The sequence below is a fragment of the Alligator sinensis genome, unplaced genomic scaffold (assembly GCF_000455745.1).
Source record: "Alligator sinensis unplaced genomic scaffold, ASM45574v1 scaffold1283_1, whole genome shotgun sequence".
Taxonomy (NCBI): Eukaryota; Metazoa; Chordata; order Crocodylia; family Alligatoridae; genus Alligator; species Alligator sinensis.
In genome coordinates this window covers 1,035,186-1,048,345 of record NW_005842091.1, presented here as the reverse complement: position 1 = coordinate 1,048,345, position 13,160 = coordinate 1,035,186, and the positions used below count along the sequence as shown (strand labels likewise).

Genomic DNA, 13,160 nt, shown 5'->3' with positions numbered 1-13,160 from the left:
CTCTGTTGGTTGGGTGTTGGTTAATTATTGACCTATGTTTTAGAAGATTGATTTTGCAAATGACAGCTGGCCCCATTAATAGTGATAAGGGGATAGTTGATCGTTATAATAATTAGTAATGTTAGCATGATATATAATATTAGCATGATTATATATAATATAATGTTAGCATGATATATAATATAATAGCATGATATACAATGTTAGCATGATTATATGTAATATATGAGCATGATATATAATATAATGTTAGCATGATATACAATATTAGCATGATTATATGTAATATAATATTGGCATGATATATAATATAATAACATGATATACAATCTTAGCATGATTATATGTAATATCATATGAGCATGATATATAATATAATAACATGATATACAATCTTAGCATGATTATATGTAATATCATATGAGCATGATATATAATATAATGATAGCATGATATACAATATTAGCATGATTGTATATAATACAATATTGGCATGATATATAATATAATAACATGATATACAATATTAGCATGATTATATGTAATATAATATTGGCATGATATATAATATATTGTTAGCATGATATACAATATTAGCATGATTATATGTAATATAATATTGGCATGATATAGAATATTAGCATGATATATAATAATAAACGGGTTTATAGAAATATGATAATAGTAACATTATTATAACAATACTACTGCATTGTGCAGTACTTTGAATTCAGCTTCAGATCCCATTTCCAAGGCATGAGAAGAAGCAGGATGCTTCTTGCTCTCGAGTTAGCCGTAGTTCTTTTTGGCCGGTGCAATGCAATGCTAGCTCCCTCTCTTGCTCGTCTGAAATGCTGAGAGCACCTTGGAAACATTAACGAGTTGATTTTGCTTCACCACTGCAAGGCATTTCCCTCATGTGTGTTGCAAGGGAATCATGACTTTGGTGGGATTAGGACTGCCTGTGCGGGGCATGAGCTGCAGTTCCTATGGAAAGTTGGAGCTATTGTAGCTCCAGACGTCATTGCATCCTCTTCATTAGCTGAGACCGAGCAAGGAGATGCATGCATACAAGACCTTCTTTGCAGTATGCACCTAAAAGCCCTCTTTGGACTCTCTTCCTCTGCAGAAAAGCGTTCACTGGAACTGATGCACAGGAGAGGTGTATGCATTTTTACCACGGAGTAAGAAAACAATACAGGGTTAGCTGCTTATGAAGGTCTAGACCAGTGATTCTCAACCAGAGTGCTGCAAGATCCTTTTAAGGGTGTTGTGCAAGAGTAGCACCGTTCGATGTCCAAACACCTGTGTATGATTCACAAGATAAGCCCAGAGATTTTATAGAGGAGCTCGTAACGTCAAAACTATTCAGACCTGTCCTGGTCTCCCCTAGTTCTTTGCAACAGAAGAATTGCTCTGGCTTGTTTGTTTGTGTTTTTCTATAGTCAAAAAAGGGGTCAAAAGCTAAAAGCTGGGATTTTCCCTTTGGGCTGGGCAGGAACAGTTCACATGGCTGTTATTATCGGGGATGGCTCCGAACCAATCGTCGGTATCCAGAGGCGCCCCAAAATTGCCAACCTTGAGCTGAGAAGCACTTTTGCTCCAGCCGTCTCTGCTCATGATCTGAAGTCGGGGTGTTTCATGGGCGGGGTTGTCTCCTGACTCCTTTTTCTAGCTGTGCCGATGCCCGCCTTGCTCAATTCTGTTCACCCATTGCTAAAACAGGGATGCTGCATGCTGCACGTGTGTGTGTAGGTGTGTTTGGGTCCAGTTTTGAGGCTCTGATGTTTTGTATAATACCTACGTCAAGACCCACAGACGAGAGACGCTCCATAAATGCCAAATAATATCATAATTCCTCCCTGCGGCTGAGTGTATTGTTTCAACATTGGATTTGGCCAGCTCTGCGCTCGACAATTTCCTTGGTAATTTGTTGCTATTGCTCTGGCGTTTGCCAGCAACCAGTGAAATATCCATCAGAAAAATTCTTGGAGAAAATAGCATTTTTCCTCCAAGCCGGCTTAGTGCACAGTTTCCGTGTGCTCAGGGAGATCTTTATTGGATTCCCATGCCTTATGTGTTAAATTTAATAGACACGGCTGCGCTCCTTTTTGCCGGAGAGAAGGAAACCCTAATGAATTCCTTCCCCATGCATGCATACGCCTTGTGCCGTGCTGGGCTTGAAAGATGTTTTTCGGTGATGAGGCTTTTAATGCTGGTTTCCTTCTGGTTTTCCTCCCAGTCGTTGCTTTTTCGGTGGCGTTGCATCAGAACAAGCAGCTGATCGGGGAGAAAGGGCTGCTGCCATGCAAGCTGTACCTGCGCAATGTCAAAAGGTACTTCAAAGGGAAGATTAACCTGGACACTGTGAGCTACGCCCCGACAATCCTCTGGTTCCTGGACTGGTCAGACATGGACAGCAACTTGGACTGCCTCGCTGGCCTCGGCATTGGGATTTCAGCCTTCGTGTTGGTCACGGGATGTGCCAACATGATCCTCATGGCCCTTCTCTGGCTTCTCTACCTCTCGCTGGTCAACGTGGGACAGATCTGGTAGGTGGAAACGCTTTCTCTTGTCTGGTTTCATTTGTTGCATCTTACTGTTCGTTGTCCAGGTCAGCTTTTTGTTCCCGAGAGACGCGGTAAGTCACTACGCAGGGATACGCCCCAGCAGTTGCAATGAAGTTTGGCTCGGACATTGTGAGTTCTCGGTAAGTTTGTGTAACACTGTTCTCTTTAAGAGGTTCCTATTTGTAACGCTGCAAACTAGGCGGTCGCTTAAATTGAGAGGTATTGCTCTTGGTGGGATGTGTTCTTCCTTCACAAGAGCTAAGGGACTGCTGTTAGCTTCGAGCTTTTCTTCTGAGCAAGATCTTGCCTTGCAAGTTGGCCAGACTGAACCGTGTCTCATGGACTGATCACAGCATGCACGCTTTGTGTCTGATTAAAACAGTCTCATTTTCCTAAAACATAAGGGCTATAAGAAGAAGGTGACAGGCTTCCTTTGTCCGTGCACTTCAGTTGTGTCTCTGATGGGAGTCTTCACTGCCAGATTTAGTGATGCCCCTGTCCTTACCAGGGATGCTGGTTTTCTTTGATTAAAAAAAAATCCCCAATTTTCGGATTTAAAAAAGTCACACAAAAATCCACAAGACCCAGCTAAACAAAGCCTTGGGTGGGATGATGTAGTTGGGGCTGGTCTTGCTTGGAGCAGGGCGTTGGACTGGATGTGACCTCTTGAGCTCCCTTTCAACCCTAACTTTCTATGATTTCCTAACTGCCCTGTCCTTCACTAGGGCTAGGGAACCAGACCTGAACTGCCCCAGTATCACAGTGGAGCTGGATTTTGCTGTTGCCTCTTTAGGGAGGAACAGCCAGCGTTGAGAAGCTTTTGGCCTAGTTTATATGCTCTGTCTGCATCTGTGTTCAGGGTTGGTGTGGGTCTGCCTCCGTCATGGCCTACGTGGGGAAGAGCATTGGAATTCATGAAGGGTGCATCTACACATTCATAAATGTGCTTTTCCTAATGTGCATTAAATGCAGTACCTCTATTGCGAGGTACTAAATAAATGTGTGTTAAGCTGTCCTGCTGCCCAGGAGTGAAAGCACGTGCTTTTTTAGTGATGCTTGATGTGCACTGTTTTTACTGCTCATTAGCCTATTAGCACAGTTTTTTACGTGACGCTTTAATGCGCAGTAAAATAAGCTACTACCCATTAAACCGCACGTGCAGATGTGGCCCATGTGAGCAGGAGGGGGCAGGCAGCCTCTTAATGCTGTTTCAGTATTGAAGGTAAGAAGAAACACGTTTAGTTTTATTCTTCCCAATCGCATTTGCTCCTCGCGCCCTCTGCTCCCAACCGCTGACACCGGTAATAAGCACGTTGGGAGCAGCGGTGCGACCTCGTCCCGGCAGGTGGGAGATGTGTGACATTCTTGCAGAGCTGCTGAATTCCTGCCAAGAAGCAACCCTGCTCCAGTCTGCCACGTGCACTGTCCCTGGGTTTTTTTTCTTCTGAGTCTTTTGGGGGCAGGGGGAGAGGGAAGGCAGCGGGGCAGCTTGGTGTCCCGCAGACCGTATCCAGATGTTGCCTCCCGACTAGGTGCAGCGGCCATATAGCTCCAGGGCCAGGCGCCGGGTCTCTGTGCAAACCCGAAGACAATGAGCAGCCTCACCAGCCTGCAGGCCACGCTCGCCGTTGGCCTTCTCTGGGTGCTGTGGTTTGAAGGCACCGGCTTCTTCATGATTGAGCTAGGATTTCTTTCCCTTAGTTCCCTCCGGAGCGTGCAAGCTCTGCTATCAAACGCAGGGAATTTATGGCATACGGCAGCATTACCAAGCCTGTGCGCCGAGCTAATCGGGGAAGGGGCGAGGGGGGGGATACAGGCGTGGCCTCCATTTCATCTCGGCTTAGTTGTGGCCTCGGATATATTAAATAGGAAATTGGGTTCATGTTGCAAAGGGGTGGGAGAATCAAAGCAAGCCCGGTGCTGCGGCTCATTCAGCCATGGGTGCATTTTTCATTAGCTCCTCTGCAATGGGTCACTGGGTGGTCAGGGCCGTATTATTATTGTGCATACACTGTGACATTCAATTCCATCGAGAAGGGGGTGCTGGGTGCTCACGACGCCAAAATAAAAAGAGCGATCGTGAAAGGGGTGCTGGCTCTTTCTCCTCCTTTGCCCCCTATGACAAAAAACTCTTGCTGTGCAAACCTCAAACCAGTGCTTGTTGAAAGTGGATGGACTCTGCCGTAGACAGCAGCGGGAGCAAGTAAATGTATAAAACTGGAGCTGGTCGGTTGTATTCATAGCTCCAAAAGAGTTCACTTTATAGATGGATGTTAAATGGGGGGGCGTTATCCTAAGATGTGTGGGCACTATCCTCTTTTCATGTATGTGGGATGGACAGCTTGTGTCTTGGGCCCCGGGGTTTCCTACGGCGGCTCTTCACTGTTTCTCTCTGCACATGCGAGTGAGACTTCGTCATCGGCTGCAACGTAAAGGGACGGATGACGCTGCTCCCGCGTCTCTCATTTCAGTCCTCACGTTGCTTGGGCTCCCCCCGAAATTCCCTCTCCTTGCTTTTACTGTTGAAAATGTACTCACCTTGGCTGAAGCACAGAATAATGCAATGAAGAGGAAGGACTTTTGCAGCAAGCTTGCTCCATGGCTAAGCTTTATTTTTTGTGCCCAACCTTAGTTGGGGTCCAGGCACCCTGTTGCATTGCAGTCGTGGACTCGGGCAGGGTGAGAGCTTGGAAGAGCTGTTGAGCTGCTTGGGTGTAAATCTGCGATGCTTTTATGAGACATCTTCTGGGATTTCTGATGTCACAGGTGGAATTAGGTGTCCATTCACAAACAGCAAACTTAGGAGGAAAATTCCTCGGTGCATGGCTTTGATGCCATCAGTACTGACAACAGGCCTCCCTTAAAGCAGCATGGCACAGACTGCTGTGAGAGGCAGGGTCCTGGACCGCTAGTCTGGCTTGATATAGCCAATCCAGCACGACTCTTGATGGGGAAGCTGGTTCAAGGGAGAAAATGGGATGTGGAAGAGAAATGCAGTTTTCCTTTTTTTTATGCCAAAGAAGAACAATTTATTCCTTTTATCTCTCTTTTTTTTAAATTTTAATTTTAAATGTATCTATTTGTTTTGGGCTGAAGTCTTCAGATACCAGACACTGTTGATGGAGCGATTCTTTTAACTGCCGTCCAGCTGGCTGGATCTCAGGGTAGAAAGGAAGCATCAGTAGAGTAAGTGTCTCCTTTGAAACGCAGGAAGGCATTTGCGAGGTAGGCTAGACCTCCACTTCTCCGAATCGCCGAGGCTGGGGAATAGTGCTCTGTTCTCTGGGCAGCTCTGAATGGGGCTAAGATCCCACCGAGGAGAAAGAGTTAAAGGGATTTGCTGGAGTTATTTAAAAAAACAAAACCAAACCCGAAGCTTTATAATAACTGTTTTGTTTTGTACCGAGTGAAGAACAGAGGGAAGGAAACCAGTAATAGCAACAGGAAATGGAGTCCTTCCTTGTCGGGTGCCAATCTCTTTAGATCGGGGTGACCGAAATCCACAGGCCTCTGACACCAGGTGGGCAGGCCTTGGGGCTTGCAATACCGTCCCTAGAAGATTTCGGTATTGGTAAGATGGAGCAAAAACTCAGCATTGTACTTAAAAATGGACCCCAGCCTGGCACCACTCTTATCAGCAGGGATCCTGATTTTCTCTGATTAAAACAAAACAACCCCCCCCCCCCCCCCCCCCCCCCATTTTTGGATTAAAAAAAGTAACCCAAAATCTACATTTTCCCATGATTAAAATGAAACACCACTCCCCCCACCCTTTCTCTCTCTAGATAGAGATATATCTATCTATCTAGATAGAGAGAGATTTAACTGTCTTATGATGAATGGTCTGTATTTTGCATCAAGATAGATATAGATCGCTAGATAGAGAGAGATATCTATATCTATCTAGAGAGAGAGATATCTATATCTATCTAGAGAGATCAATATCTAGAGAGAGATACCTATATCTCTCTAGATAGAGAGAGATATCTATATCTATCTAGATAGAGAGATAGCTATATCTAGATAGAGAGAGATATCTATATCTATATATTAGTGGTGTTTCATTTTAATCACGGAAAAATGTGAATTTTGGATTACTTTTTTTATCCCAAAATTGGTTTTGGGTTTTGTGTGTGTGTGTGTGTGTTTTATATAGGAGAAAAATGGGATCCGTGCTTGATCGGCATAGACCCCTTGTTAACGGTGACATGTGAACTCTCCCTGGGGCGGATGGGGAGTGATTGCCCCTCAATCACCAGGCATGTTGGAAATGTTTAACGTGATGGATGCCCCGTGGTGTCCGGCACCCCAAATGCCCTGAAATCTTAGTCCCGTCTCCTCCCTTCCCGCTCTCTGGCATATTGAACATCCCTTTTGAACTGTTGAATATCTGAGATGCTGGCAGTGAAGTGGAGGTTCACTGAAGCGCCCGTCCCCTGGGTTGGTTGGGAAGCCGTGCCGTAGTTGCTCGCCGTAACCCCGTGTTGCTGTCGCTTTGCGGCGCGTCGTTCATTTTAGTTGCAGCGCGCACCAGGACGCCTCTCGCTCGACAAAAATAAAAGCTGTCAAAGTGGCCGAGGAGGCCAGAAGAGGCGGGTGTGCATGGAAACTCCTCATCAGACGTCCCGTTCGGTCGTTGCCGTCTCCACAAGTCCCCGCTCTCTGGATTCCACCTGGTGACGAATGGTCTGTATTTTGCACGCTGCCGTGGCTCTCCCTCCCTCCTCCATCCTCAGTGTTTGTCTGGTGGATTGGATTTGCGCTCGGCGGGATCTAACATGGTGACCCTTGAGGCTTTGAAATGTCTCCCTGCTCAGACCTCAAGAGGCCCGATCCCCGATCCCTTCTGGCTTGCTTCTCTGCCAGAGGACACGTCGATATGAGGACGGCGATCAGAATAGCATCTGCTCTTCTGAATTCTGCTATCCGAACGAGTGGGGGTTTTTTCAGTAGTTTCTCTGGAATTGCTCCCTGCGTGGATGTTTTAGCCTGGAGTAAATGTCACTTTTTATTCCAGAATAATGAATGCATTTCCAACATAGTCATTATGCTGGAATAAAGTTCCTTTGGCTTCACTCTCCTCTCCATCCCTTTATGTTTCCTTGCGGAGTCCCTCTGCCTCTTCAAATCTCTTCCACTAAAGCAACATGGCACAGACTGTTATTAGAGGCAGGATCCTGGGCCAGATTCCCTCTGCCTTTGCAAATCTCTTCTGAAAACCTGTCTCTTTCTCCTGGCTCTCACTTGATTTTAGGTTCTGAACCTATTGTCTAATGCTGTAAAGCATTCTGGGATATATTTTTTGCAAGGTACGTGCTCCACACGTTAGAGCTGTACCATACAGCCTTCCAGGTTTCCATTGCTTTTTTTTTTTTTTTGGGTCTTTTTTTTTTCTTTCCCCTTTAGACGGCTGAGATTCTGGTAGAGTTACAAGAAGTCAAGGGAGTAGCTTAAACTAGCCAATAATAAATTATTGCAGTGCTAGGTGGTTACAGAATACTTTTCAGTGTGTTCATCCCCGGTGGAAAAAGTTGGTGGGGCTCCTGCGAGTAGACACGTAGGACATCATAAGACCAAGCAGCACATCTGTCTCCCCCTCCTTTTTTCTAGGAAACCGAGCCGCACGTTACTACTGTGCAACCCCCCTGAGATGGTTTGTCGAGTAAATGCCATCTGAATTGGGCTTCAATGCACGATGGTACCGCTTCCCCCCGGGAGGACTCCATGTATGTGCAGAGGCTGGGACATTTACCCAAGCTCTAGGCGAGGAGGACGTGGCTCTTCCACCCCTGGCCTCCGACTCCCAACCTTGAGATATCATTAGCTGATCGAGCATATTATTAGCAGCTTGTTGCATGGATGGGAATAATGCAGGTCAAAAAAGCATGCGTCTGGAGCGTGCAATTTTAACTGCAGTTAATAACTCTCCATGGGGGCACCTTCCCAGAAGAAAGGGGTTTGTGATTTTTTTTCTTTTTAAGTCTCATTAAAACCCACTTGACCTATAATCATCATCTTGTGTTTTATGGCTGACAGACTGTTGAACAGGCTCAAGCTGAACTCTCTCGAATGCTGGGAGGCTGAAAAGATGAACGGGGGGCTATTTTATCCATTATGGGGAGAGCTTCAGTCATCCGTATGTGGGGCTCTCAGCTTCTTCCACGTGTTTTACTTCTCTTTATCCCACCTCGGTCCTTCATGGGACATCACGTATCTTCCCACCTCATGAAAGATGGATTTTTGCTTTCTTCCAAATTGTTGCTCAACCCGTTTGACGGTGCAGGATCAAGGGACTAGTCCTTGAGCGTTCGAGTAAAATGAAGATGATCTCCCCATTCAGAGTTGCATTTTCTAGTCTCTTGTGTAGTATTTTAATATGGGCATCATTGATGTAGTTTTGGTCTCTGATTTCTCAGTGAAAATATTGCATGGTCCCCAGTCCAGGGCCTTACCAAAGACTAATATTGCAAACACTGTTTGCCTGAAAGAAAACACCAAGCTAGACACGATCTGGTTTTTAAAATGCTACGTTGATTGGTGCTAATTTTACAGCCATCCCGTCATACATTACCAATCAAGTCCCGTGTCGGGTGTTATTTTATTTGGTTTGGAGCAGCATCAGGATGAAAGGCCTTTCATTATCCCAGTCGTCCCCTTTACACCTCACTGCTGAGAAGTGTATCCACAAATCTGTCGGGTAATGCAGAGCGAGGACCATCAGAGCCCCTAAATTGCTTGGACCGGCTGAGGTCCTGTGATCCCACCATCGGTGGATAGATGTCTACAAGTGCCGGTAAATAGAAACCTGGGATATTTTCCCTTTAAACAGAACTTCTGAGCGGTCCAAACTGTTTTATTTTAAAGGAACAGTTTACTTTACATAAAAATACATTTATAGAGATTGATTGCACTGCATTTTCGTTGACTATCTTGAGGGCATAATTGCGGCGGAGGGCCTGTGCTAATGTTACCTTTTCATGTTTGTCTGCTAGCGGGCAGGACATCTGAGGAGTTTTTATTAAGCAGGCATGAAAAATGTGTCAAGTAGGGCCCATTAATTAATATAGGAGCTTCGTTTGTTTGCCTCGGAGCTTATTCTGAATAGAAGAGAAATGTAAGTGTATTCAACAAGACAGTGTTTAAACAGAGAGGAATCGAAACGAGACTTCAGCATTGTGCACGGCTGTGAAGAAGGATGATTACATTATTTTATCTTCCTCCTTTCATCAAGTTGGAGAAACAGGACTCTGTTTTTTGCACTGAAGTACGACATGACTCGGATGCGGGAGGCGTCCCAGTCCGGGGAAAAGGAAGTTCCCAGTTCCATTGCTGGTCATCGATGGTCTTCGGTCCTGGGGCGTTTGGCCGCGTGCCGAAACCCAGGCTCGCCATCTCTGAATGAATCTGGGTGTCGCCTGCAGGCCCTGAGATGGGGAGCAAGAGAAACGATTAACCCCGTGTATGCCTTTTTGTGAAGCGCACGCACTTAGATTTGCAGATGCGTATAAGAGCCAAAAGCTCTTTTGACAACGCTGCTGTATTTCGGAATATATGAACTTTGGTAGAGAGCCTTTATTTTATTTTGTTTTATTTGAAATGGCCGTTATTATAATTTGCCTTCATTTTTCCAGCTCTCAAAAGTATCCCAACCCCTGCAACAACATCTTAGAATATCTTCCGCTTTTATCTCCCTTTGCCTTGGCAGTAAACCTCAGGAATTTCTTTGTTATTATGGATCGCTGCATCGCATCTCTCTCCCCTGCCCCCTCCCCTCCAAAAAAAAAAAGAGATTATCTCTAGAAACTTAAACCAAAAGTTAAAGGATCTCAGGGGGTCATCCTTCCTGTAGAGGAAGCTGCTTTTGGCACTTCCTACTTGCCCAGAAGAGAGACGAGCGTATCGGTTTCAAAGAATCCTGCGAGCCGACATGAGCGGTTGATATGACAGATTAATGAAAACAAAGATTAATGCCATGTGACACAGTTGCCTCACAATACAATTGGGATCTAATGATACTAATGAAGAACATATTTTTGTTTGAGGGATTAACATGTAATGATGGCTGATGTCAGGAGTGAATCATCGCAGGCTCTTCCCCACCCGCCCTCCACCGGCTAAGATCCTCTCTCTGCATCCCTTGTCAGTTTGAGTTTAAGAAACAGTCCTTTAAATAGGATGGTTTCCTACTATACGTCTGTCCCGTACCCGGCCAAATGGAGCTCCGCTCCTGATTGATGCTAGTGCATTATGAATAATAATAATAATAAAAAATGGTCTTTCCAATGACTGGTTTTCATTAGTCTCCTAGACATGTGAGTGCTGGGAATATCCAAGTGGGATGAGTGATTTTGCTTCTTCTCGTTTGAGGCTGTCGATAGCCTTTCGTAGGAGAACAACTCCCCCCAGCTGGTCATAAGTCCTCTAGGCTGGGATTTTCAAAGGGGTCTGAGGAAGGACTGAGGGGCAGAGTGGCCCTGGAAGTCCTTGGGACTTGAACACCATACTCCTTAAGGCTCCTGGACAAATCCTTGCCTTATGCTTGAAGGACACTCTTAATGAAAGGTCTTTCTACTGGCCTCAAACCATTGCACTTTCACAGACCGAGTGAGTGACGTTGCAGCAAAGTCCCTCCGTTTTTATAGGAGACCAGGAGGCCACGTGCACTGGAGGACCCCGAGGGCATGCTCCTGTGGACCCTTGTGGACTAAATATCTATTATACGGTTACCCACAATTGTGGGGTCTGAGACTCGATGACCCACACGGCGCCCTTCCAGTCCTGCTCTTCCAGTTCAGATGGGGCCAGCATGGTAGGAGTTGATCAAGCAGATCTGCTGTACGAGCTGATAGCTCCAGGGATCGGAGAGCATTTTGTTCAGGCATCTGGATGCATTGCAAGCTGTTTTTAGCCTTTGGTGAGACTTCAAGGTCTAGTTATCAGCTGATTTCAAGGTGCTCCAGATGCTCTATGGATGTTCCCGGTGCTGACGTTGCAGCTGTGTTTCACAGCATTGCGAGGCGGCAACGTTTTATTGAGTTGTTACTCCTACTTCTGATCTAAATGGCAGAGCTGCCAGGTGCAAGGTATTAGGAAAACACTGAAAGTCAGCAAGGTGCTTCTTAGGTTTGCATTGAGCCTGGGAAAAGCATCTAATAAAATGCACCGGTTGCAATGGCAGTGCTAGTGAAAATCATTTTGGGGTTTTCTTTGTAGCCCTTTCTTGCATTGAATCCCAGTAAACGGTACAAGGAAAGCCCCTGTGGGATCTGTGTTTACTAACGTCTCTGAGGACCCGATTCTGGAAACTTGCTACTGAGAACGGGGCTGACTCCTGAGAGCAGTTCGTTTAACTAGACTGGGACCAGTCCTAAAACGAAATCTTCACAGGGCTCAACCTTTTGACTGCTCCCCACGAATATTTGGGTCACAGATCTCTTGCAAACCGGACCGTGGCGCTCTGCTAATACAACATCGACCACGAATATTTGGGTAGATATTTGGACACGCTCCCCAGGAGTATTTGGGGAAATGGAAGGTCTCTCTGAGAGTAGCGAGACCATAATTAAATAGTGCCGTCTTCTGGGATTTGGATCAGGTGTATAGGGGATCTGGAAATGCACATCGCTTCCAGAGTAAGGAATGCCTTCATACTCGTATTATGGAAGAAACCAATAGGTTTTCATTGGAACTGCTCCAAAACCCATAGGAATTAATAGAAACTGATAAACCATATTGAATTAGGAAATTATAGTCTATCTATAGAATAGTTAGGGGGGTGGCGAATTGTTAGGAAGTTTTATTGAGCCCTGGATGATTTTTTTTTTTTTAATAAAGGCTGGCCATTCAAGACAAAATGGGACAAAAGTAAAAATAAAAGACTTGAAAAACGAGCTGTCGGAAATCGTCTGCTGGACGAGGTGCTCAGAGGTGATGTATGAAACGTCCCTCTTGCTCTTATCTGCGTGAAAGCCAAACTCGTGTTGCAGGGCACCTTAGTGCCTGCTCCTAGAGAGGAGAAAACTGCCAGGGAGAGCGCCCTGGCAGAGCACAACCAGCCCAGCTGAGGGTTGCCAGGATAACGAGCGCAGCTGCGGGTTGCTGGAGCAGCTAAGGGGAGCCAGCTGCCTGGAGGAGGCAGGGCCTGGCCCTTATAAAGCCCAGGGCTGAGGCCAGGCTGGCAGTTCCCTGCCAGCAGCCAGAGAGGCAGGAGCTCACGGGGCTAAGATACGAGTAATGCTCGAGCAGGCTGAAGGATGGTGGCTCTGTGGCGCAGGAGCTATGTTGTTGCAGCCAGGCGGCCTTAAGTTAAGTTACAGCCAGGAGGCTTGTGTTTTGTTTGGTTAGTGTTGGGAGTACAACCGGAGGCTTGGGTGAGGCTGTAGGGGTTGGAGGAGGCCTCATAGGGACCCCAGAGAGTGTGGGGTGCCCTAGTGCCAAGAGGGCGCAGTGTCCGCATAGGGACCCCAGAGAGTGTGGGGTGCCCCAGCGCCCGAGGAGGGCGCAGTGTTCGCATAGGGACCCCAGAGAGTGCGGGGTGCCCTAGCGCCAGTGGGGTGCAGTCCAGCGCCAGGAGGGCGCATTATCCTCATA

The 13,160-nt window shown here is 46.2% G+C and overlaps 1 protein-coding gene across 1 annotated transcript in view; it reads left to right on the top strand.

The window, feature by feature from the left end:
• Window positions 1-2,474: 2,474 nt before the first annotated feature.
• Window positions 2,475-13,160, top strand: part of LMF1 (lipase maturation factor 1) — a 277,081-nt gene continuing 266,395 nt past the window's right edge. The window contains exon 1 of the mRNA XM_025204669.1: window positions 2,475-2,552. The gene's annotated coding sequence lies outside the window, so the exon portion shown is untranslated. The remainder of the gene's footprint in view (window positions 2,553-13,160) is intronic.